Below are 27,537 nucleotides of genomic sequence, written 5' to 3' on the forward strand. Positions count from 1 at the left end.
AAGATTAAACACTGCCTTGTCCAATTAGCCTAAACCCTAGGCTGTTACCTGCAAGACTCCCGTAAAAAGGTTCCTGAGATTCATATTTGAAAAAAATACACAAAAGCCCAAACCAAGAGAAAGGCCCAGGCACTAGAAAAGGAACCCTGTGTCCTATCAATTCATATCATTACATAATTACCAGCAGTCTGTAGTTCTTTATGTGGGAAATTGATTCTCCCTTACTCTGGCAGGGGACAGCAGCAACAATGTCAGGCGTGGGAAGGAGGCACAGACCAATATATCATTTAAACGTTCTTAGTTTTATCCAGCATACCTGCTCACCATAACCAGGCTCTCCTGTGCAAATACCAAGACATCAAGAGCTGTTCACCCTTTTTCATCTCATGGAACACAAAAACTAATTGCCAAAATTCTGTGGCACACCAAAAAATATTTTTTGCTGATCTGACCAAAAAAATGGTATAATTTTGATTCACTCACACTGGAGAGCTATTGTTTGCTGTTGTCTTTTTTTAATTGACAATCTAAGAGAAATAAGGTCAGTGCCCCTAACTAGTCAAGTATTACATGTTTTAAAAATTCTTGCAGGCCCTAGCCAGTTTGTCTCAGTGGATAGAGCATTGGCTCTTGGGCTAAAGTGTCCTGGGTTCGATTCTGGTCAAGGGCATGTACCTCAGATGCAGGCTGGATCCCCAGCCCCGGTTGGGAGTGCATGTGGGAGGCAACCAATTAATGTGTCTTTCTCACATAAATGTTTCTCTCTCTGTGTTTATCCACCTCCCTTCCACTCTTTATAAAAACCAATGGAAAAATATCCTCGCATGAGGATTAATAAAAAAATTTTTTAAAAAAGAAAAATATCTTAAAAAAATTATTGTAGCACACCAGTTGAAAATCGCTGACCTATGATATAAGAAGTCAGGAGAGAGATTATCCTTAAGGAAGAGATAGTGACTTGACGGGGCTTATAAGGGGACGGACTCCTGAGGTGTTGGGAAAGCCTTGCTTTTTTCAGGTTGCATTCACGTCACTAAAATCCAGTGAGCTGTACACATATGATTTGTGCACTTTAACTATATGTTAGTCATACTCTAATAAAGAGATTTTATAAACAAATAAAAAACAGACAAACCAGGCATCTAGGCAACAGAGTTATTTTGCTGGGGACAGATAAAGGCAAGCACAGTCTTTGCAGTTTCCTGCTGAACTAAACCAGAAAGATAAGTTAATAATAAGATCCAGACCACTCGTGAAAAAGGCCAAAAACAGTGAGTGCGGAGTCTAAATTACATTCATTCTTCTTCAGTAAAAGTGTGTGCATGAAGCATGTCTAGCCTGAGCCTTTCTTGCCCACTGAATGATGTAAACCAACTGGTGTTTGTAGGAGGCATTTATGGGCTTATCTGCCCAACAACCTGCCTCTACATCTGGGAACTTTGCCAGCCAAGGATAATTGGTCCTGAATAAACCCCAGGCTCAGTGTTGCACCATTCCTTGTCTTCCCAAGGAGTTTTGAAAATAGAATTGGGAGAGTGGTCTTTTTGGATGCCTGAGGCTAAAACATGTATAGTTTGTTGGCTTTTGGAAGTCATGTTTCCACTAAAGGGAGGAGTCTGGTATATTGAAATTGAGTTGGTTTATATCAATTGCAGTCAAAGGGTCTTAGATGCTATTATATATTTTTTCTGTAAAATATGGATCAATACTTTTTAATATTTATGGCCTAACAGAAGCAAAGGTGAGGTCAAGACCCTTGGCTTTTTTTTTTTTTTTAATCTCAAGTGATATCTTTGTCTATCCAACTTCAGGCAGCCATGCCCATGGACATTGGCTTGACCTTGAAATCACCAGCAACTGTATTCCCGCTGAAAATCATGTACAAACATCCCTTCCTTGCCCAATCATCTGTTATCCTCTCTATATCTATTGACCTCCCTATTGTGAATTTGATGGTCATCTTTCTGCCCTCATTAACCATATTATAACTCCAAGTCCATCAACTGCTAATCTCACCGAGACCTACCATCATCCATGATAATATCCTAGATGATCTCACATGGTACCAAATCTTTAAATGACTCTACCACTCTCTCATTATCCATCATGGTCCCCAGGCCTCCCTTCCCTTCTTACCCATCCTAAATTCCATTGTGCATCATGCTTTATAAGCACTCATTGCCTCACCCTCTCTCCATCATATTCACTTTGTCAATCCCCCACATGGCTGCACCTAATTCTCTTTCTACTAAGCAACTGTAGTCATGGCATTGAACTAGGCTAGAGAAAGACTCACAGCCAAACTGACCAGTCTTCACATTAAACTAATGACCATAAATTTCATATGAACACGAATCCTTCCTTAGTACGTTTACTTTTCAACTCTCTAAAACAATTATTTCATATGGTCTCTTCAAACCTCTAGTCTGTCTTCCCTATCTTCCCTATGCACCTTTTTTTTTTAATGATAATACTGCCTCTAACCCACTTCTTAGAAGAGTCAACATAAATCCACTTCAGTTCTTCATCTCTGTCTCTCTCCTCAGACCACTCCAATTAGAATTCTCCCTTCTTGACAAGGTCCTCAGTGACCTCCCTATTGTGAAATTTGATAGTCATCTTTCTGCCCTCATTAACTATCTTAACAGTTTTGACCCAGTTAACCAGGTTTTCCTTCCTGAAGCATTCTCTTCTCTTGGCGATAGCAATTCCACTCTCTCCTTATTTTTCTTTTTTGTTTTTTAAATGTTTTTATTGATTTCAGAGAGAGGATGGGAGAGGGAGAGATAGAAATATCAATGATGAGAAAGAATCATCAATCAGCTGTCTCCTGCATGCCCCCTACTGGGGATCGAGCCCACAACGTAGGCATGTGTCCTAACCAGAATTGCACCATGACCTCCTGGTTCACAGGTGGATGCTCAACCATGGAGCCACACTAGCCGGGATCCTTATTTTTCTTGGTCTCACTAGCTACTTGTCCTCAATCATGATCTCTTTTGCTGCATTTAACTTCTGCATGTTGGAGTGATCTGGGTATCTTCTCTGTGCATTCTCTCTTCCTGGGTGAACTGCTTTAGTCTCAAGTTTTAAAATGCCACCTATATTTCCATTATACACTTTTCCATCCCTAGCTCTCATATATCCAACTGTTCCAGACTCATATACCCAACTTCTTACTTGACATTTACACTTGAATACTTACTAAGCATATTAAACTTTAAAGTTTAAAGCAGAACACTTGATTTTTTTCCCCTCTCGTCTTCCCATGTTTCCCCACCTAGTTTTTCCTATATCAGTATATTTCTCACCAATTATTCAACCTGGCACCCTAGGAGTCATCTTTAATGCCTCCTTTTCCCTTACTATCATATCCATATTCATATGCCACTGGCATGGCTTTCAAAATAGTTTCCAAATCTGCCTACTTCTCTTCAGCACCAACACTGGCAATCAGGTTTAAGCTACCATAGTCCTTTTTTCCTGGGTTCATCCAATAACCTCTTAACTGGCTTATCTGCTTTCAATCTCATTTTCATCTCAACACCCTCAATTCATTCCCTCTTGCAAAAGTTATTTCCTAAATCATAAATCAAATCATGCCTATCAATAACTTCCCATTCCTTAAAAGATAGAAATACCAAAAATAAAAATCTCCTTACTAGATCCAAAGAGGATCACCATCTGGCTGCTGCCTACCTCTCTGACTCCTACCATTCCCTCCCTATTGCCAACAGTTATTGGAACAGCACTTGCTGTTCCCTCTGCCTTGAAAGTTTTGACCCTTAATTCTTCATATAGCTGGCTCTCTTTTTTTTTTTATCATCTGATCACATTCCTGAATATATATCCAAAGGAATCACCTCCCCCACCCAAATCAGCCTTTATCATATAATCTCATTTTATTTTTTTAATGCTTATCACTAGGTGAAATTATCTTGTTCTTTCATTTGTTTACTTGTTCATTATATATCTTCCTTTACTAGAAAATATCCCTTTATAAGATCAAGGATATATCTTTTCACTGCTTTCTTCCAAGTGCTTAGAATAATGCCTGCTTCATGGTAAACAATAAATATTTGCTGAACAAATGAATAAATAACAGACATAAAATACAAAAAATGACCACTTAGAACACACTAATGAAGAGGGAACTATAAAGTTTTCCTGGGTCAGCATCATCATTTAATATTTACTAGTAAACCTGTAAAATCTGACATTTGAAACTCATTTCTGAATTTTTGAAACAGAAGTAAAATAAAATACAGTTTTACTCACTCCAAGTAGACTATAATTTGGTAAAGAAGCAAAACAAAATCTGGTTCCATTTTAGCATCACCAGCCTTTGACAGTGTAAATCACTGTCTCTAGCACTCTTGAGGCAGGAACGATATCTGGGAAATAATAAATCCTTTGATGCTAAAACCAAAGAAGTTGCTTTTACTAAGTTATACCCAGTATTAAATCCAAATTAACATACAACAAACACATTTTTATCTCAGCTTGATCTTTTAAACAATCAGAGAGTAAACACCAAACAGGATTTTAGCAGCAAGTTCTGCATGGCCAGATTAGACACTTTCAAATACTTTTGAGACTGTTATTCTCTTGTTCTTACTTTTGTTTTTTCTAGAACTTATAGAGTATACATAAAACGTTTACCCACTTTTCAAACACTCTGGTTGATGTGAATACATGATCCCTTCTTTACTCCTTTGCATTGCATCCAAGATTGAACAAGACCCATTAATTTTACCCAACTATAGCTACTATAGCTCACTTACTAGTAAGTAAGTGAAGGATCTATTTCCTCACCTCTTAAGTCTGGGCTGGCCTGTTGCTTGGTTAATAGAGTGTGGCAGAAATGATGGTGGGTGCTTTTTCTTTCTTTTTTTCTTCTTCTTCTTCTTCTTCTTCTTCTTCTTCTTCTTCTTCTTCTTTCTTTCTTTCTTTCTCTCTCTCTCTCTCTCTCTCTCTCTCTCTCTCTCTCTCTCTCTCTCAATACTTTGTTACTGCCATGTGAACAAGCCCAAACTAACCTGCTGGAAGTCAAAAGGAACATGGACAGAAATGAGCCATTCCAGCTAAGGCCTTTCTAAATGAGCCAGCTATAAATATGTTCAGCAGTTGACCAGACACACATATGTGAGCCCAATGGAGATCAATAGGACTTCCCAGAAAAGGTCAGTCTAAATTGCCAACCCACTAAATTGTGAGCTTAATAAACAGTTGTTGTTTTAAGCCACAACATTTTTTGGGATAGTTGTTACGCAGCAAAAGCTACCTGATACAACTAAGGCAATAATGTCTTTACCATTCACAATATACAGATTCCTCTCCAATAACTTTTCCTTATCCTTTGTGGCTCTGAACTTTGACCCACTTTTCTGGGTTGATTCCTATTCTATCTGTTCTGGCCTTTATCCCTATGCTGGCTGTTATAAGCTCAATTGTGTCTCCTCCAAATTTTATATGTTAAAGCCTTAACCCCCAATAACTTTAGAACATTGTTGTACTTGGAGATAGGGCCTTTAAAGAGGTGGACCTTCATCCAATCTGAATGGTGTCCTTATAGGAAGAGAGACTCTGGACACACAAACAGACACGAGGGATATGTGAGCACAGAGAAAAGGCCATGTGAAGAAACAATAAGAAAATGGCCATCACAAGCCAAGAAGAAAAGCCTTAGGCAAGACAATAAAATCAGGGATATATCTTGTTCACTGCTTAATTCCAAGTACTTATAACAATGCCTGATACATGGTAGCCACTAACCATATGACACCTTGATCTTGGACTTCTAGCCTCCAGAACTGTGAGAAAATAAATTTCTGCTATTTAAATCACACAGTCTGTGATACTTTGCTATGGCAGCTCTAGCTGAATAATATACTGCTTGTGAAAAAAAAAATTGCAGTAGTTTCCCAGCTTTTCCCCCTGATAATCACTCTGATAATTTCTTTCTTAATTTCAAAAAATTTTTTAAACAAATAATTCATATTTATTTTTTTAATTACTGTATTAAAGATATCAAATGAAGTAAAAAAAAAAATAAGCTCAATGCTTTTGAGGGAAAATATAAAATTAAATAAGGAGGTGAGCCCTAACCAGTTTGGCTCAGTGGATAGAGCGTCGGCCTGCGGACTCAAGGGTCCTAGGTTCGATTCCGGCACAGGGCATGTACCTTGGTTGCGGGCACATACCCAGTGGGGAGTGTGCAGGAGGCAGCTGATCGATGTCTCTCTCTCATCGATGTTTCTAACTCTCTATTCCTCTCCCCTTCTCTCTGTAAAAAATCAATAAAATAAATTTAAAAAAATAAATAAGGAGGTAAAACTTCAGCCATCCCGAGAGGGAATCCCTATTAACATGTGCTGTCTCCTCACATGTGCTTTAGTTCCTGACTTCCCTGCTGCATGTTAACCTCCGAAAGGCAATGAGCACAAGCAGACACAAGAGCCCTTTCGCTGGTTACACAGCGTCCTAAAACCCACCCTTTGTTTGCAGAATTTCTGAGTCTGTTTTAGTGGCTGAAAATGGCAGATAGTCACCCTTCTAAATGACTTGAAAGCACACATCCAAGTAGAGGAGTTCCTTGCTGTACCTGCTGCATGGGATTTTATTGTTGCTAGTCTTTCTGCTCACATTGGGAAACAAAGTCTCACAGTGGATGCACTAGAGACACAGTAGATGCACTAGCTTGTAATCTGGAAATCTGACAAAGAGCTGATCTATGGAACAACCATGAAGCACCACTTCTTTGGTATATGTAGTAAAAGTAATGGCTACCATTAACTGAGCACTTATTATGTATCAGGAACTCTCTCTAAGAGCATGGGGTTTGGGTTGGTGGTATTGGTGGTCTGTTTGTTTTTTATCAGATGAGAACTGTATCCTCACAGCAATGCTCTGAGCTCCTGCCAAACCCTGAAAACCAAGTTATTCTGACCACAATGACAGGTGAGCAAATCTCTTCATAACCTTGGGTTTGGCAAATAACAATGAAAGCAAGTGCAACAACAACAACAACCAAAAAATTGGTAAGGTCAATATCATCAAAATTAAAAACTTTTGTATATCAAAAGACATTATCAAGAAAGTGAAGAAGAAACCTACAGAATGGGAGAAAGTATCTATAAGTGATATATCTGATAAACACCAAGTACCCAGGATATGTAAGGAAATTTTGTAATGTAGTAACAAAAAGTCAATCAACCCACTTCAAAAAAATGAGTAAAGGACTTGAATATACATGACAGAAAAGGAAGTATACAAATGTCTACAACCACATGAAATGATGAGCAAGATCCTTTGTCATCAGGGAGTGCAAATCAGAATCATATGTGATAGCATTTCACACCCAGTAGGATGGTTACAATAAACAGAAAATAAGTGTTGGCAAGGATGTGGAGGAACTGGAACTCTCATATATTGCTGGTGGGAATGAAAAATGGTGCAGCTACTATGGAAAACAGTTTTGCAATTCTTCAAAAAGTTTAAACACAGGATTACTATATAACCCAGCAATTCCATTCTTAGGTATATACCCAAACAATTGAAAAGGACTCAAATACATATATACACATGTCCACAGCAGCACTATTCATAACAGCCAAAAGATGGAAACAGCCCAAATGTCCATTACTGGATGAATGGATAAACAAATTGTGGGATATACATACAATGGACATTATTATACAGCTATAAAAATAAATGAAGTACTGAAACATACTCTAGCATGGATGAATTTTATAAACATTATGGCTAGTGAAAGAAGCCAGACACAAAAGATCAAATATTCTATGATTCCATTTATATGAAATACCCTAATTAGGTAAATATATTGAAACAGAAGTCAGACTGGTGATTGCCAGGGGCTAGAGATAGGGGAAGTGGGGAGGGAGCAACTGCTAACTGGTGTGATGCAAATATTTTGGAACTAAATAGAGGTGATGGTTGCATAAGTCTGTAAATGTACTACATTGTTCATTTTAAAATGGTTAATTTTTATTATGTGAATTTCACTTCAATTAAAAAAAAGAAAACAAGCAGAAGAAAGGATAAAAGATGCAGCAGGCAAAGTTGCCTGGGTTTTTAAGTAAGACTGGAGCCCTGGGGAATGGCAGAAATGAGCACCAGGGGAGTCACTGTGCTGGTGAACGTGGGTGGCGGGAAGAAGTAGAAATAGCGTCAACACATGCAGAGCAGGCGGTTTGATACAGGGATGGTCTTCCTTAGAGAACAGCAGCAGCTGTGTGTAGGCCAGAATCCTCAGAAATGTCACTTTGTAAAGTGCTAGGGGGCAGAGCACCATTAGGTAGAAGGTCCTTAAAGTGAGGACAGTGTGGTATCTGGAACCCCTCAGTGCCAGGCCTTTGCAGACCCTTTACTGCTTTACATCTCTATAGACAAAGAGCAGGAAGCTCCCGAGTTGAACAAAGAGGCAAGTTAACCAGAAATTAGTTCTGAGCATCATGAATGTCCATGGGAAAGGGAAATGGGAGTGAACATACTGGATATTTACAAGACAGATCCTATAAATGCACTATCTCCTTGTAAATACTTCCAAAAACCAATGAAATACTTCCTACCACGCCATAATGCATCCAGAAAGGTGAGAAATTATAAGTCACTAGGAGCATCATTGGTTTTTCAAGAAACTTCTAATTGATTGAGGGAAGTGTGTTTTACATCTATTTTTCTTTTTCTTTTTTTAATTTTTATTTATTTCAGAGAAGTCGGGAGAGAGAAAAATAAAAATATCAATGATGAGAAAATCATTGATCGGCTGCCTCTTACACGCCCCCTACTGGGGATCAAGCCCACAACCCAGGCATGTGCCCTGACCAGGAATGGGACAGTGACTGCTTGGGTCATTGGTCAATGCTCAACCACTGGGTTTTCTATTTTTCTATTAGCTCAATAGAAGCTCTTTAACATATCTCCAAAGATAAAAATATCCAAATTCTAGACCTCTGTATTATTATTTGAGGAGTATAAACATACTACTCTGCATCAGTTTCTTGCTGCTTATGTTTTATGAGTTTTGCCTTCTGCCAGCTACCTGAACGCTCACTGTAAAACCACACATCCTCCCGCCATATGGGAAGGGTCGGTGGATCATGTCAGCTCTTTCACCACAGAGGGACTGAGGTCCTCCTCAAACTGCTTTCTTCCTGATTTTGTGACACTTGATTCTTCCCACAGACCACAAATATGGCCAGGAATGAAGCAGCTGATCTTCAAGGTGGTTATGGCCCAAGGTCACTTGCTGGCTTCTCTCCTGGGAGGGTTAATTTTAGTCTTCAGGCCTCAGCAGCTGCCCTTCCCCACCTGAGGACAGTCAAGACCAGATGCTGCTCCTGTTTTATTTCCAAAAAATAAATCAAAACTTCTCAAATGCAACACTGTCCACCGGCTTTCGACAGTTTATTGATAAATAAAAAGAAAAGAAAGTCAACAGAGAGCTAAATTGAATTTGTGCATTTCTTTTCCTTCCCTCTTACAGACACAGACCAAACAAACAAACATTTCTATTGCGGATGAAAAAAATCCCTATTTTAGGTCTGGAAAGGATTCAGGGTGCCCGAGTCAAAATGAGAGAGAATGAAACATGTGAGAGGATGAGAAATTCTGTCTTTAGAAAAAGAAGTTCTTGCTGTCACAATCACAAGGGCCCTGGGGAAATGACACAAAAGCAATTTTCTACCATAATGACTTCAACAGTAGCGTACTCACAAGCTACATGTGAAAAGCCCAGTCGAAGAAACTAAGAAATATAAGGGAAACAACTAAAATGTCCTATATTGGACTGCTAGTCCTTTGTTAGTTTTTTCAAATCTTTTGGGAAACAAGCAAGAACAAATAACATCATGAACACATACTTTTAAAAGTTTGTGTTGAAACATTTTTTAGACTAAAAAATAGCATGCCTTAAGTGTCTGCTAGTGTAGAAAACAATCATTCCTCCCCCCCAATATATCTCAGTATATACTTTCCTTCTCTAACATTTTATTTTAAAAATGAAGTTGGTGGTTTTTACAGCCAACAAACATATTCTTACTGCTTCGCTTTTTTGAATACCTAACCATTGATCCATTCTTTATCTATCCATCAGCTCTTTTTTAAATGGATTTCATAGTAAACTAGAGGCCCCGTGCACAAAAATTTGTGCACTCGGGGGGGGGGGGGGGGAGGGGAGGGAGGCGTCCCTCAGCCCGGCCTGTGCCCTCTCGCAGTCTGGGACCCCTCAGGAGATAACGACCTGCTGGCTTAGGCCTGCTCCCGGGTGGCAGAGGGCAGGCCCAATCCCTAGGTGCAGCCGCTGGTCGGGCTCAGAGCAGGGCCGATTGGGGAGTTGGGGCGCCGCCCCCTGTCATGCACAGAGCAGGGTGGATCAGGAGGTTGCGATGCAACCCTCAGTCAAGTTCAGGGCAGGGCCGATGGGGAGGTTATGGCTCTACACCGTCACACACAGAGCAGGGCCAATCAGGGGGTTGGGGCGCTGCCCCCTGTCACACACAGAGCAGGGCCAATCAGGGGGTTGGGGCGCTGCCCCCTGTCACGCACAGAGCAGGGCCCATCAGGGGGGCTGGGGCTCCATACCCTGTCATGCACAGAGCAGGGCCCATCAGGGGGTTGGGGAGCTCCCCCCTGTCATGCACAAAGCAGGGCCGATCAGGTGGTTGAGGAACTCCTCCTTGACACTCACAGAGTAGGGCCGATAGGGGAGTTGGGGCACCGCCCCCTGTCACACACAGAGCAGGGCCCGTGGGTGGGGTGGGGGTTGGGGCACCGCCCTCTATCACCCACAGAGCAGGGCCGATCAGGGGGTTGGGGCGTCGCCACTCTCACACTGAGGGCAGGGCCAATGGGGAGGTTATTGCTCTACCCCGTCACACACAGAGCAGGGCCGATCAGGGGGTTGGGGCGCTGCCCCCTGTCACACACAAAGCAGGGCCGATGAGGGGGTTGGGGCGCCGCACCCTGTCACACACAGAGCTGCAGGGCGATCAGGGGGTTGGGGAGCTCCCCCCTATCAGGCACAGAGCAGGGCTGATCAGGGGGTTGGGGCGCCTTCCCCTGTCATGAACAGAGCAGGGCGGATAGGGAGGTTGTGGCCCCACCCCCTGTCACACACAGAGCTGCAGGGCGATCAGGGGGTTTGGGTGCTGCCCCCTGTCACACTGATCCCAGTGCCGGGAGGCCTCGCGGCTCCGCTGATCCCGGTGCTGGGAGGCATATTACCCTTTTACTATATAGGATAGAGGCCTGGTGCACGGGTGGGTGCCGGCTGGTTTGCCCTGAAGGGTGTCCTGGATCAAGGTGGGGGTCCCCACTGGGGTGCCTGGCCAGCCTGGGTGAGGGGATGATGGCTGTTTGCAGCTGGTCACACACCCTTCATGGTGGGGGTCCCCACTGGGGTACCTGGCCAGTCTGGGTGAGGGGCTGAGGGCTGTTTTCAGGCTGGCAGGTGACTGAAGCTCCCAACTGCTCCTTTTTTTCTTTCTTTTTTTTTTTTTTTTTTATTCTGGGCCAGCTTTAGCTTTGAGGCTTGGCTCCAGCTCTTAGGCCTCCGCTGCTGAAAGCAGGTTTCTGGCCTTTGTTTACCTTCTGTATTTGAAACAATGTTGTGATCCTGCTGGCTGAAGCCCGGCAGACTAAAGCAGGTTTCTGGGGTTTTGTTTAGCTTCTATATTTGTAACATAGTTGCTTAGAGTTGCAGCTCAGAGGCCTGCATCGGCAGGCGGGGAACGGTGGAGTCCTCCGTCACTGAAGCAAGCAAGCCTCATGTTAGTTTCAAGCTGCCTGGCTACCGGCCGCCATCTTGGCTGGCAGTTAATTTGCATATTGCCCTGATTTGCCAATGGGAAGGGTAGCAGTCCTATGCTAATTACCATGTTTCTCTTTTATTAGATAGGATAAGTTGCAGAATTCAATAACTTCATTACATGTTAATCCTTTCTAGTTGAAGGTTGTGACTTTGCAAGAGGAAAGAGGGAGAAAAAAAGTGAAAGTTCATTATGCACCTAGTGTCAAGGCCCCAGCTAAGGTAAAGACAGGATTCTGGCAAAAGATAAAAATGTTCCTATGAAAATCAGAAAGAAAAGGAGTTGGCAGAATGCTGCCTTAGCAAATGCTAGAAAAGTTATCATTCAAGAATCATAGTGTTGGTCCTATACCTTTCCTCCTCCTTCTAATCACTTTTGGAAAAGCTCAGTTGGCCATTCATTGCCTAAGCAGAAGATTCAGATCTCCTTAAGGGCCCAGTCTTGCAAGAAGAGAGACTCAATGTGCAGAAGTTTGTCCAGGAAGGAATGGTGAGTCCTGGCTAGAGCATTCCCAACATGGCTAAAGAGGGCAAGATGTGTATCGCAGTGACAGTGGAGACAATCCCTGTGGTAGAAGATATTTCCAACTTTCTCTTCCTACAGTGTGACTTTAACACTCCTTCCACTGAGAGGTGGGCTGTTTAGTATCCTCCCCTTGAAAGTGGGCAGGCTTGTTACTCACCTGTAACCAAATAATGATGGAAAGGATGCAGTATGACTTCCAAGGTCAAGTCATAAATGATGCTGCTTCTACCTTGTTGACCGGAACAATCACACTGGAGCCACACAGCAGTCCAATTGCACTGAGGCTGCCATGCTGTGAGGAAGCCCACAGCAGGCCATGAAAAGAGACCCCATGGAGAAATCTTAAGACTGTGGAGAGAGAGAGAGAGAGAGGGAGAGAGAGAGAGAGAGAGAGAGAGAGAGAGAGAGAGAGAGAGAGAGAGAGAAAGAGAGAGAGAGAGAGAAGCCAGCCGTGAGCTGCTCTGGGCTTGTGCTCCCTCGGCCTTAGATGCCAACTGAATACAACTTCCACAAGCCAGAACTGCCCAACAGCGATCTTGCAGACCCTTGACCCACAGAAGAAGTGAGAGGTGAAGGGTGACTGCTGTTGTTTCAAGCTACTACGTTTTAGAGTGATTTCTTACACAATCATAAGTAACTAAAACAGACCCCAACATATAACTAGATCGGATCCTGATGCTACTTCACTTCATATACTGCAAAACCAGAGTCTTTGAACCTGGTATCAATCTAGCTATTAACTACCTTTCTTATTGTATATTTTGCACTCCAGCCTCCTCAAGTTTACAAGCAAGTACCCCAACTTTTCTTAGAACCTCCTCCCCCAACATGCATTACGTACAGATATATTTTTTCTATTGCCTAAGATGCCCTCTTTCCTCTTTGACATCTTTCCACATTTTACCCTTCACCAAAGACCCACTTTCTTCCAATAAATGACCCTCGAATCTGCACTCCTGAGAGTTCCCAGTGACTTAGCTGCCAAACCTAATCACTTTAATCTTAATTCATGCAGACAGGGTATTAAGTTCAAATTACAAGCAGTAATGGCTCATCAAGGACAGATGAGCTCATTGTCTTTGGACAGCAGTGCCGTTTCATTTCTTTACTGAGTAGAGTCACCAGGCTGGGAGATTCAGGAGATTCAGGAACAAAGCCTTAACTCAAAGGAACTAAGCCTCCTACCAGAGTTTCTCTAAACATTCTGAAGTGGCACCGTCCACTATAGTGCCACTAGCCAAATGTGGCTCCTGAGCACATGAAATATGGTTAGTCTGAATTGCTATCTGTCATAAATATAAAATACACACCAGAAAGATGTAAAAGAAAAATGTAAAATCTCACTGATAACATTGAAATGATAATAATTAGGTATGCTAGGCTAAATATACTATTAACATTAATTTCAACTGTGATCTTAGGCCTCCCAGCCTCCAGCTCAGGGTGATATAAAAACCTATTTGTTTACTTTCTTTTATCAATATATTTTTTATTGTTGATATTATTATAGATATTATTATAGATATCCCACCCCCCCTTAGCCCTCTCCTCCCATCCTCTACCCTCCCCCAAGTCTTCACTACCCTATTGCCCATGTCCATGGGCTATGCATATAAGTATATAAGTTCTTTAGTTTATCTCTTCTCATCCCCTCAACCCCACATCAAGGTATGTCAGTCTGTTCCATGCCTCCATGTTTCAGGCCTTATTTTATTGGTCAATTCATTTTGTTCATTAGATTCCACAAATAAGTGAGATCATGTGATATTTGTCTTTCTCAGATTGGCTTATTTCACTTAGCATAACGTTTCCAGGTCCATCCATGCTTTTTACTTTTTTAATGAAGCTACAAGAAAATTATATATATATATATATATATATATATATATATATATATATATATATATATATATAATTTATTGATTTCAGAGAGGAAGGGAGAGAGAGAGAGAAACATCAATGATGAGAGAGAATTATTGATTGGCTGCCACCTGCACACCCCGCTACTGTGGATTGAGCCTGAAACCCGGGCATGTGCCCTTGACTGTAATCAAACCCAGGACCCTTAAGTCCAAAGGCCTATGCTCTATCCACTGAGCCAAACCAGCTAGGGCTACAAGAAAATTTTAAATTGGACATACTGCTCACATATTTCTACAGGACCATACTTTTGTTCTATACTGAATTGAAGGTGCCCAATGAAACACTATATATTTCCCTGAAAAGTTTGTGAAAATACTTTCAAAGGCCAAGGGGAAACTTTAGAAAATAAAGTATTAAAAGATGGTTCAAAGAGATGAGAATGAAAAATAACAGAATGAGTACGTATGTTTCTAGCAAGACTAATTGCCAATCATGCAATCAGACAATACCCTTGCCTCTTTTTCATGGCACTGAAATAATTACCCATAATGATATTCATTTAAGGAAAGCTTTGGAATTTCAGATATTATTTATTTTTACTCTAACAAATACACAATTCTACTCACGGAAAATAACCTGGGTGTCTCTCAAACTGGAAACACTTTAAGACTCGGATATTTGAAGCAGCAGCTCATTACCTTCTCCAGGGGAGAAGATGAATTCATAGAGCTTCTGAGAGTGCTAAACTTGCACCTGGAAATGGTCTAACACGGCAATTTTCAAACGGTGTGCACCAAGAGACACACCAGTGTGCCTCAAGAATTTTTAAAACATACAATAGCTGACTGTTTAGTCAGGGCACGCACCTCTTTTCACTCAGATTGTCAAATACAAAAATGACAACAACCAGCACAACAATAGCCATCCAGGGTGAATGGATCAAAATGATACCTATTGGTTTTTGTCAGATCAGCACCCCAAAAATATTTTTTGGTGTGCCACAGAATTCTAGTAATTAGTGTTTCTGAATTGTGAGATGAAAAGGGTTGAAAATCGCTGGTGTAAGGGATGAAAATGTGCCTATAGGAGGTGAGGATGTGAGTGAAATGGCATGGGGCCAGGTAGAGCAGACACTCCCGTGCCCTGTCCAGATGCCACTGGGTCCCTTTTAACTGCCCTGTGTGCTCACACCCCAGCTTAGGCATGCTTTGCTTCTAAGAGATGGTACTGGCAAGTTGTTTAAGGGGACACCCTTCAACAATGGGAGCTACTTTCACTTGCAGATGCAGACTCAAGGGCTCCCAAGTTTACAGCCCCTCTTCCACCAGCCTCCAGCTGGTGTCGGAATTGAAAAGCCTACCCCTTTACCTTGAGCAGAAGAAACAGACTTCCAGGAGCAATTATGCTCCAAAGCAGCCCCAGGGATCAATCAGCCTGAGGCAGGGACTGTGCTCAAGGAATCCCTCTGCTTGGATTTTCCCCTTTCCCTTTCCATCTGCAACTCACTAGTTTCTCCCAGGAGCCCTGCCTTAATGAAACACTCATGCAGAGATCCGCATCTCGGGTCTGCTTCTGGGGAGCTCAACCCAAGACTCCTGTCATCATGAATGGGCTCTAAGGAGGCGCGAAGCCTGATTATTGTTCTGTAGATAAGAGTTTCTAGAACATATCACAATTTAAAGCAACTGCACTCTTCACAGTTTAGTAAGAAGAATCTTTTTTGCTAAAGACCATTGTGGTAGCCCAAAACCTAGGTCTCCGGTCTAGAAAAACGATGCTAATGCTGGCACAACATATATATCTCTAGGCATGAGAACCATCAAGCTGGTGTGCAAGGCTCCAAAGCAGAGGTAAAATCAAAGAGGAGTCAACATGAAAGTTTGGTGAGTGTTGTACCTGACAGTCATGTTATAAATTCTGTACATAATCAATCCTTAATAAAAACAATTCAAGATAATTCAGAAAGGAAAAAAGAGACACCAATAGTAGGTAAATTTTTCAAAAGAATAATACATCTTCCAAACTGAACTACAGGAGAGAAGTATCAGGGTTGTTTTCTTTCTTTGCATGAAACTTGAAGACAGCCTTTGGTTTGATCAGGTTAATAAATTCCTCTTTGCCAAGTCATTCTGAAGCCAGACATAAGGGTCAGAAGAATTCATCCCCAAATATTCATTTTGTTCTCAATATAAATATTTTTCTCTTTTAGGAGTTTATTGCCTAACACTGATAAAAAGTTAAGTTGAATGACACATAAATAAGCAAGATCTAAAATACACATTTTGCCATTACAGGAATTAAAATATATTCTGAATGCCTATTATAGATGAAACTAGGAAACTAGAGGCCCGGTGCACGGATTCGTGCACGAGTGGGGTCCCTCGGGGTGGCCTGCGGGGATCGAGCCCCAGCTCTCACCCCCAGGCTCACAGCCCCACCTGGTACCCCGCCTTGGCCTGGCACTGCCCGCTCACCTGTTCCAACATCCCACTGCACTCCCACTGTTGTCAGGACCCACTGGGGCCAGCAGTGCCTCCACTGCCGCCCACTGCCAGCGCCGCGTCTCCAGCACCCTCCATGTTCCGTGCTGCCCCTTGGTGGTCAGAGCACATCACAGTGAGAGGTACTCCCGGTCAAACTCCGGGTCGAACAACCACCCGAGGGGACAATTTGCATAGTAGGCTTTTATTATATAAGATAGTCCTAAAAAAAAATACCATTTGGAACTAATGCACAATCCACTGTTGGAATCATGAGGAAATAAAACAGGTGTTCAAGACACAACCAGAAAAGAGCTTTGGTCTAGATGTTTCCAATTATGAGGATGAGAACACATTATAAAAAAATCAGATTTCAGTTCAATATTTAAAAATCTCCAAAATACAAGCTATCCAATAACACAGCATTGCTAGAGCAGAATGTTTTTGTCTTTAGGAGAAGACAGTGAGAAATATAGGAGAATTCTTTCTTTGGGAGGAGGCTAAGACTAACACAAAGATGACAACAACCTGGTGACTAGTGGGACACCAGATCCAATCAGGTCCCATTAGCTCTGGGGAGCCAAAAGAAGCCCACAGACTGTTAGCCGTTCCAGGACCTGATGTCACCCAAAGTCTTTGTAAAATCAAATACGCGACATTTATTCCACTTAATATACAATCAACTTCTAAGCTCCGGTGGTTGGGTTTTATTTGTTTTTTGGACTTTTGAATCAAGTATTTATTTTCACTAAGCACACAATTCTTAATAGGAATCATTCCTAATACAGCCGATGAAGAATTACCTATTTGTAAGGGTAGTACAACTATGATGCAGAGAAAGTGCACAGTCCAGAAAAATGTAACAAAAAAGACTAAAAAGGAGAGGTCACATCTATACTGATTTAGAGTCCCTAAAGAATTCTTCAGCTCCCTTCTGACCCCCAACTCTGGTTTGCCTGCTAAAACATGGTTTATGAATCATCCTTGGGGAACGGGAAAGTATAGTGCACTTGACTAAAAATAGGTAGGAGCATTCGATAATAAATCTACTCTCTTGATATGCTTGTGTCATCATTAAATGCTGATCACTAAGAGAAGTGTGATCCTTTCCGCCCCTCACAGAAAGGCCGGAAGGAAAGCAGCCCCAGGTCCTGCCAGAAGGTAATGGAGTGTCTGACTTGACAAGCACACAGCCAAGAAAATAACACTGATTTTAAATGCCTGGGACCTGAAGCTCACCTGTTGGAATGAACAGTGAGGTTGCTGGTGATCTTTTCCATGTGATCACTATAAAATGACTGCTTGTCCCTTGAAGTAAGAAATGATACATAGTCCATTTTTTATTTACAACAGCAATTAGAAAATAGCAATTTGATAAAGGGATCAGATAAGAACCATCTCTCATATTCACTATGATTCTGGCTCCAGCATTAAGCAATGGCAAGTTATAGGTTATAAATAAAAATTGACCAGATAAAGATATCTGTTTCTCATTTTAGCATTTCTTCAAAGGTTTGTAAAATGGGACTTCTGAGGGACACTGGGAGTATTTATTTACATCTTTCCACAGATAGTTCCCACAAAATGGAGAGTGAATTCTAGCTGACAATGAGCATGGCGGTGATTTTTCACATCTGTGGGAATCTTCATAAACATATCTGCACAGGATTGAAAACAAGTCACACATTTCGCCTCAGAAAGAATTGCAGAGACCAGTAACAAAAATAAAATGTAGGCAATATTATGAGATAGCAAGTTGAAATCTAGTAAAAGGTGACATGCCCTAGGTTGGTGGAATGAATAAACTGGAATCTAGAAAATGCCAGGACAGCAATCCGCCATCACATGAAGGAAAATGTCTGTGAATCCGTTTTGAGAAGTACTTCACATGGTACATCAGCCTGAAAGTTCTAGAACCCAGCAACTAGCACCTCTTTACCACAGTGTGCAGAATACTCACCAGACGGCTCTGGACCAACTGCAAGTGATGTCTGCTCAGTCAAGCTCCCAGCGCCGTCTTCTGTGAAGCAAGCAGACACAGACCAGAGAAACATCAATGTATAGAACTTGTCAAAATCTCATGGGAAGAAACATCCCTTTGCATTTCAAAATCAGAATCTATAACTTTAAAGAATACATCAGAAAGACACATTAATAAATTAGTGACATTTCTAAATAGATGACAAACACATAGTCATTAAATCACTAATATTGTGCTATACCCAGCCTATAGCGTTTACACACCCTGTCTACTAAGCTGCTGATCTACAATTTACCTTCTTAACCTATCAGAATAATTAAGTAGCCATTGAAGAACATGGTTATTAAAAATCTTCTAAAATTGATAGAATGATCTTTTCCTGATTAACAGTAAAATGCTCTCAGATGACCTGTAATTGTAAGAAACAGTTTGTCCTTTCAAAGAAGAGCAGTGCTGAAAAGGAAAGATTTACAATGAATTGCATCTATCTACCAGGAGTCATTTTCTATGTTTATTTCTGTATTATCTTTTATAAGTTGTTTATGCGGACTCTGGATTTGACATTGGATTTCTGGTTGACTGACATTTAGATTTCAAGATCTTTCTAAGATGGGGTGCAGGGGGAATTGTAGGATGTGTCTGAAGTTCATAGAAGTAAGAGGAAGCCAATTTGCATCTGGGAAGGTAAAAGCAGATAAAATCGCAACTGAGACATGGGAAGGTGATGTCTATAAAACTTGAATTAGGGTTTTGTGAAAATCATTATCTACGTATAGATATGTCTACAGTAAGATCCCAGAAAGAATGGTACCTCCCTACCTTTCAAGACAATGCAATTAAAAAGAAAAAAAGTGAACCTAAGACTATGTAGAACAGCGGTTCTCAACCTTCCTAATGCCGGACCCTTTAATACAGTTCCTCATGTTGTGGTGACCTCCAACCATAAAATTATTTTCGTTGCTACTTCATAACTGTAATTTTGCTACTGTTATGAATCGTAATGTAAATATCTGATATGCAGGATGTATTTTCATTGTTACAAATTGAACATAATTAAAGCATAGTGATTAATCACAAAAACAATATGTAATTATATATGTGTTTTCCGATGGTCTTAGGCGACCCCGACCCCTGTGAAAGGGTCGTTCAACCCCCAAAGGGGTCGCGACCCACAGGTTGAGAACCGTTGATGTAGAAAGTTATGGAAAAAAATTCTCAGGTCATAATATTATTTTTTAAAAAAAAAACTCAAGTAGTATATAAATATGTATACTATGACCCCATTGTGCTAAGATAAATTTCACTAATCTAAACAAACAGACAAGAACACTGTTACTAATATATGCAAAAATGTATCAGATAACAAGAAACTCTTAGGTGTGGCTGCCACTCAAGAACTTATATTGCAGGATCATAAAAAAGGGTCTTTGCATCTTAACCTAACATTTAAACATTCTGGAATATTTTACTGTGAAATTGAAAAAAAAAATCCACTTAATCCCAAAGTTTCTATAGAAAGGAATGTTCCATTTTACATATACAAAATTAGCGAATATACCGTAAAGCAGCATGTACACTTATGTTACTGATTTAGTGAATATTTACTAAGGCCCAGGCTCTAAGCATGGATTGCATCATATTTATTTTAATCCACAGAAAAACTCTAAAGTATATGTACTGTGATTGTTCCCATTTCATAGCAGTCGGGTGAGTTTTCAAGATTCACAAAGAGCTGGCATTCAAACCCAGACATCCTGACCCATGATTAGCCTCCATGACTTTGCCTCCGCCATGGCATTTATCATGTTTTCAATATTACATTTATATTTGTAATGATGTATTAATATAAGACTGTAAATTCCATGAACATAAGGATTATTTGTGTATTAAAAACCATTATGTACATCCCCCAGCACCTAGTATAATGCCTAGCACATAGTAAGTGCTCAATAAATCTTTTTTGAAGGGATTAATAATTAAGTGGGCACCCTTTCCCACCCCCTCACCTCACCCTCTGCCCCCCACCAGAGCTGGGAAGTTGAACTACATAACTGTTTTATGCCTCTTGGGGCTGTGAAACAAGCTGAATTCAAAAAAAGCCCACTGATTAATGACCCTGCCAAACCATACTCCTCATTTTGAGAAACAACTTGTTGTCCAAGCCTTTCTGCAACTAGAGACTTAAAGACTGGACACATATTTTCCCTTTTCTTCTCTAATTCTCTAGTGACTATCCCACATAAAACTGATGCATTTTTCCATAAACCTTTCTAATTCTGTGCATGACTGAAAGATGGCAACATTTGAAAAAGCCAATGTTTGAGAAGTGAAGCAGTATAAACAGTTTGTCATGAACTATTTAGCTACTGGCATACACTACCCGTGGTCGGCAAACTGCGGCTCGCGAGCCACATGCGGCTCTTTGGCCCCTTGAGTGTGGCTCTTCCTAAACCTTAGGAGTACCCTAATTAAGTTAATAACAATGTACCTACTTAAACTACATAGTTTAAGTTTAAAAAATTTGGCTCTCAAAAGAAATTTCAATCGTTGTACTGTTGATATTTGGCTCTGTTGACTAATGAGTTTGCCGACAACTGCCCCTAGGCAAACTACTCTGACTTACTGTTGTAGTCATATGTGAATCGAGGCTTCAATCTACATTTTCATTCTATTATTACTCTTAAGTGTTAAAGGGTATAAATAGGGTCTTTGATAAAGGAGAGATTAAATGAGTGAGGATGGAGGTCTCTGTGAATCTCTGTGAGTGTTTATGTGTCCCTGTGTATAACACTCAAAAGAGGAAAGATATTTTTCTATGATAGAGAAGAAAACCGAATAAATAGATAAAATCCCCAAATCCCCAATCCTATTAGTGCTGGTATTATCAAAAGCTGTTTTTTATTCAACAAGGATGTGGAGATTATTCAATCAGGAAAGACAATCTACTCAAGAAATGGTGCTGGGAAAACTGGATAGGTACATGCAAAGGAATAATGGTGGACTCCTACTTCACAGCACACACAAAATAGCTCAAAATTGATCATATAGCTAAATGTAAGAGTTAAAACTAACAAGGGCCCTTGTTAGAACAGGGGCAGATAGAACAACCCCGCCTTGACCTGGCCCAGCTGCGTTGTGTAGACCAGGAAATTATGCAGCCCAGAGTGGTGATGGAGCGGAGTCTGGGGGAGAGGCTGTGGGTGGGGTATTCATCATCCAGATCCAGGAAGAAAAATTATAAAAGAGAAAAAATGTAGGAGCTAAAACTATAAAAGTCTCAGGAGTAAATAAAAGTACAGTTGACAGAGGTGTTGGGGCACTGGCCACCCACATAGTTGAAAATCCGAGTATGACTTAAGTTGGCCCTCCACATACCAGCTTCCCTATTACAGATGGAAAATACAGTTGATCCTTGAACAATGTATATTTAGGACCCTTGAAACATTCAGGTCCTAAATCTGCATTGTTTAAGGGTCAACTGTAAATACTTGAGACCTTGGGTTAGGCAATGGTTTCATAGATATCACCCCAAAAAACACAAACAACAAAAGAAAATATAAAGTGGACTTCAGCAAATTAAAAAGTTTGTGCTTCCACGGTCACCATTAAGAAAGTGAAAACACAACCCACAAAATGGGAGATGTTTTTGCAAATCCTATACATATTCTCTCTCCATGTACCATTCTAAAATATCTGTATTTTACATAGAAGCTGCGCCATTAATAATAAACTGTAAAATATCTCTCCACGGACCATCACAGGGAATGTGTGCCACTGCAGGAAACAACGTGATGGTAGATAGTGAAATGGCCACATCACGTTGTTTCCTGCAGTCACACCCTTGCAGCCTGCAATGTCCCATCAAGAGATGGGACTGTTTCTCCATCCTTTGAACCTGGGCTTGACCACGTGACTTGCTTTGTAGTTGAGACACAGCAGAGGCTGAAAAGCCTTGTACATGGGGACTTACCCTCCTGACATTCTTGCAAACTTGAGACGACCATGTGAACCAAAATAAACGATTATTGATTTAGGCCACCACGGTTTTAAGAGGTTCATCATGCTGCACAAATTCACAGACATAAGTGTTCTCTCACATTGTGTTTGTTTGCAAAACAATAATTTTAATGTTCAGTAGTAAATCAGAGTGAAATGACCTCTGCTTTGGTTCAGTCTTGCCCAATTATTCTTCACTTGAAAAAAGAGTCTCAATGTTATTTTTTTTTTGGTAGGGTATTAGTGCTAGTCCTTTTGTGTGTGATATATACAGGGTGTGGAAAAAGTGGGTTTACAGCTGTGAGTATATGAAACACAGAGTGTATTCTTGTATTATTATTTATCAATTATTGTATTATTTTCCATACGAACAACAGTACAAGCCTCTGTATACTGCATGTACATTAGCACTTAACTTCTATTTATGAAAAATAACATCATTTTTCTATTGAATTAAATATATCACAGTAAGTATAGTTATTTATGATTATTTACCATAGCAATGTTACTATCTTACCAGAGTTATTTACCAGATAGATCTTATATGTAAATAAATATATTTAACTAGAAAATATGAATGATAAATTCAGGTGAAAGACAGATTTGGTTAAGTTCATAAAAGTGGCTCCTGGATAACCCAAGTTTAGAACCCAGTGGACTAGACCAGTGGTCGGCAAACTGCGACTCGGCAAACCGCAGCGCGCGAGCCACATGTGGCTCTTTGGCCCCTTGAGTGTGGCTCTTCCACAAAATACTGACTTCTGCGCATGGGCCATGAAGTTTCAATCGCACTGTATGTGTGCGCCCGCACATGGTATTTTGTGGAAGAGCCACACTCAAAGGGCCAAAGAGCCGCATGTGGCTTGCGAGCTGCGGTTTGCTGACCATGGGACTAGACAATGCTTCTCAAACTTGAACATGCATACAGATCACCAAGGTATCTGGCTGAAATGTGGATTCTGTTTGAAAGAGTTCTGACGTGGGAAGAAGACTCTGCTTCTCAAATTATCCCTGAGCTGATGCTGATGCTGCTGGTTCCAGAGCAGCTCTGAGAAGCAAGCACGGGAGAAAGTCAAACATCTGGCAATCCGTTAAAGCCGAGGGCAATCATGTACCAGCTGAGTGGTCTCGAGCACCTGGCTTCACCTCTCTGAAACCACCTTCTCATCTGTGAAAGGCAGGTGATGAGAGGACCCATCTCAGACTCCTGGGACAGGGTGAAATGTGATGGGACATGCAAGGCACACAGGACACTACCAGCCATCAGGAAGGACTCGATTTCCACTTTGTTCTCCCTCACAGTTAATGACTTCCAAAGCAGTCCTGCAACAGAATTGCAGGTTAACAAAAGGGAAATGGCTGGGCCACAAGGACCTTATGTTAGCTCAGATGGCACCATGTCACAACATTAAAAGTCATAGGATCTCAGAATCTCATTTCACCAATGCAATCACATTTGACGATCTCACATACGGTGTGAATATGTTTATGTCTCCCCAACGTCACTCAACAAATAGAGCGGATGCTGTGTGTTAGACACTGTTCTGGCTCTGAGGATATGACAGTGAACAAAGCAAATAAAACTGAGTCCTCGCCAAGCCCACACCCTCCAGTCCTCTCAGTCTCCCAAACGGCTCACATGTTCTCACCCCTCCAGGCTGCTCTGAAGGAGAGGCTGCTGAGGGCCGCATCTGGCCGCTGTATGCTTACATGTCCCCATGGCCATCTTTTAAAGTTTGAGCTGGTACTAACATTTGTTAATGGGAGATTTCATATACATCTCTGCAACCCCAGCTTCTCTTGGAAATCTGGGTGATTTAGCAACATGGACCTAGAGTGCTGCAGATAAGCCAGCGACAGCTGAGGCAGATGTCCCCTCTGAGTGCTCCAGCTCCCCACAGCCCCCACCCTCCTGGGTGTCCCAGTTCCCCTGAGACAATTCCCTCACCTATATTCTGCTCCCCCCATATTCTCCTTCCCCACCACTGAGTTAGTGAGCCTGAAGTGAACGGCACAGTCGCCAACACTTATAAACATGGAAGTGGATTCTACCTTCTGATTCCAAGGATTTTTTTCCTTGACCATAATGCAATAACTCTCTCCCAGGAGAGCAATTTAGCCATTTCTTTGCCCTTCCTAAGTCTAAAGCTGTCAATTTGAGAATCTAAATCTGCCCAGAAAATTCACAGCTCCTGTACCTGCCACTCCTGTGGCTAACTGGCTCTAAGATGCACAATGGGGAGCTCTTTGTAGGAGCTTCTTATGAATTATTTTATGGGATTTTTTCTCTAAGTAATGGTGATGGCTTTGCAATTACACACCTATATTCTTTTGCCTGGTGTTCTATGGCTGTACGAAAAACTGCCACAAAATCCGTGGCATGAAACAACTCACATGTGTTAGCTCTTAGTACTGTAGGTCTCGGTTTGGTACCACTGCTGGGTTCTGTCCAGTGACTCACAAGGCTAAAATGAAGGTGTCTGCTAGCCCTCCCTGCTTTCTGGAGGCTCCGAGGAATTATCCGCGTCCAAGGCTATTGGCCGGTTTTACTTCCTTGTGGTCAAAGAGTCAAAGGGTTAAGGACCTGTTTCCTTGCTGGCTGGCCTCTGAGGACCACTCCCAGGTCCTAGATGCCACCCACACTCATTGCCACAAGCCCCCGCCATCCTCAAGCCAGTGATGGAGACTCTCCCTTGTATGGAATCACTCTCTCTGTCTCTCTCTTTGGTCCTGTTTAGGGGCTGATCTGATTAGAACAGCCCCACCCAAGATAAGTTCTCATTCTTAAAGTCAATTGGCCACCGAAGGTACTGGTAACCTAACTACAGAAGTGACATCCCATCATAGTCACAGTGCTGGGGTTATACAGGGTGTGTACACTAGGGGGCGGGAGTCTTGGACCATCTTCGAGTTCTGCCGAGAATACCTAGTAACTGCCAGTGTGCACTTGTCATCTGCGTGCATTTCTCTTCTCAGGCTGGGAACCAAGGCCATGTCACAAGAAAAGTTAACTGGCTAGTAGGAAGGATAAACAGAAGTTAAAACCAGGGAGTTTATTTGTAACAATTCTCCTGTCCATCACTAAAGTAGTTAATTTTAATCTACCTCTAAGAATGCATGTACTCCACCAAATTCCAAATCTATACGAACTTTTTCTCTCCTTTAACTTACACTGAACCTTATCAACCTGGATGTCTAGAAAACTGACATTCTAGAAAGAGGGAGAGGAGATGAAAAACAAACATATGCCTATTACCCAGAAAGACAAATGAAGTGTATTTAATGACAAGTATCCAAATAACAGCAGGGGTTGAAATTTTTTAGTTACATTATATTTTCTAATGTTTAAAATTACACTATATTTCCTAAATTCCATCCATTGAAATGCTTTTTCATTAATTATTTGGAAGTTACGTAAAGGGAATACATACATAATCACACTAATATGTAAAGGGGAGGGTAAATATAATTAAAAGCATACTTAATACATCCACAGGCACATGGCATATTAAGATGTGTTTAGCAGAAAAATAAAATGAAACTGTTTAAGAAATCTCCCAAAAATGTTTGGTTAGAGAGCAAAACAGTCTGACGGTTTGGAAGAAGCAAAGTAAATAATAACAATAATAACAATCTCCAATTAATGAGAAATTACTATGTCCATATTAAATCTCACCAAACTCGATAGGTGGAAATGTTTTACAGATGAGGATGCTGAGGCACAGAGTGGTTACATGACTTATCCAGAGACATAAGGCAAGTAAACAAAGGAACATGACTTTACACTTGATTATCTGGGTCCAGGACCCTTCTTCTTAACTGCATCTGCCCGTGCATCCACCTGTGCTTCCACCCTGTGAAAGAGGCGTGCTTTCTCCACCGATTATATAGTACAAGGTGGTAGCCGAGCGCCTGTGCATTCTACTCAAATAGATCTGGCTCTTGTCCAAGGCCAAGAAGGGAGTGGGATGCTGCAGCCTGGCCAAGGCTGTTTCTATAATTTGCATAAAGACACCCTATATACCACCAGCAGCTTTGTCCAAGGAAGCCTAAATTATCTTTAAAAAATACTCCAGGTATTCCTCTAACCCCTGTGTCTTTATTTAGAAGGGGAGAGAAAAACATAATTGATCCTTATTTCTTTTTTTTTTTTTTACACCTTTTCCATGGTCCTACATTTTGAAATCGAGAGATTATGAAAAGATCGGAACAAAGCAAAAGCTAACACTAGAAGCAAAGAAGGAAAACCACAGATTCCCTTTCCTATTGTAGAGAAGAAAGTGAGCCTTCCTCAAGGTCATAAGAAAAGACAAATCTGTAGTTCAATAACTGTAAACCTTTTTCATTAACTCCACCCAGCCAAAGTGGGGGCAGCGTGGTACTGGGGTGTCACCAGCCACCAGTAGCATAGATAGCAAGAAACCCAAGCTTAGCAATGATAGTAATAGGTCACTGGAGGTGGAGTTGGGGTGAGTGAGGAACACAGTATTACATCCTGACATTTGCAATGCGGACACACTTGCTTTCAATGACTCATTGCGACAACAAGGTTGGACAAGCCTACGTGTCAAGTGACATTTACTCAGTGATTGTTCCTGGTCGTTCAAGGCATGACCAAGGACTGTGACCATGCCAGGGCTTTCTGCGTGAAGAGGTGAGAGGCTCCAACTCTACTTTAATCAGTCCTCTTCATGTTCTTCTATGGTTCAGTTTCAGCTCCAGTGTTCCAGTGGTCACTTAGCAGAAAGCACAAAATCATACATTTATTTTCTCAGAAAAACCTCCCGTGAATCTGATGTTTTGATCCCCTGTTTGGGATCTTGGTTTTTACAAAGTTTTATAAAACTACATACTTTGACTT

The 27,537-nt window shown here is 41.2% G+C and overlaps 1 protein-coding gene across 1 annotated transcript in view; it reads right to left on the reverse strand.

The window, feature by feature from the left end:
* Positions 1–27,537, reverse strand: part of PLCB4 (phospholipase C beta 4) — a 381,356-nt gene that overhangs the window by 215,002 nt on the left and 138,817 nt on the right. Inside the window, exon 3 of the mRNA XM_081097388.1 lies at positions 18,660–18,719. The gene's annotated coding sequence lies outside the window, so the exon portion shown is untranslated. The remainder of the gene's footprint in view (positions 1–18,659; positions 18,720–27,537) is intronic.

The sequence above is a fragment of the Myotis nattereri genome (genome assembly GCF_964212035.1).
Source record: "Myotis nattereri genome assembly, chromosome: 8".
Classification (NCBI taxonomy): Eukaryota; Metazoa; Chordata; class Mammalia; order Chiroptera; family Vespertilionidae; genus Myotis; species Myotis nattereri.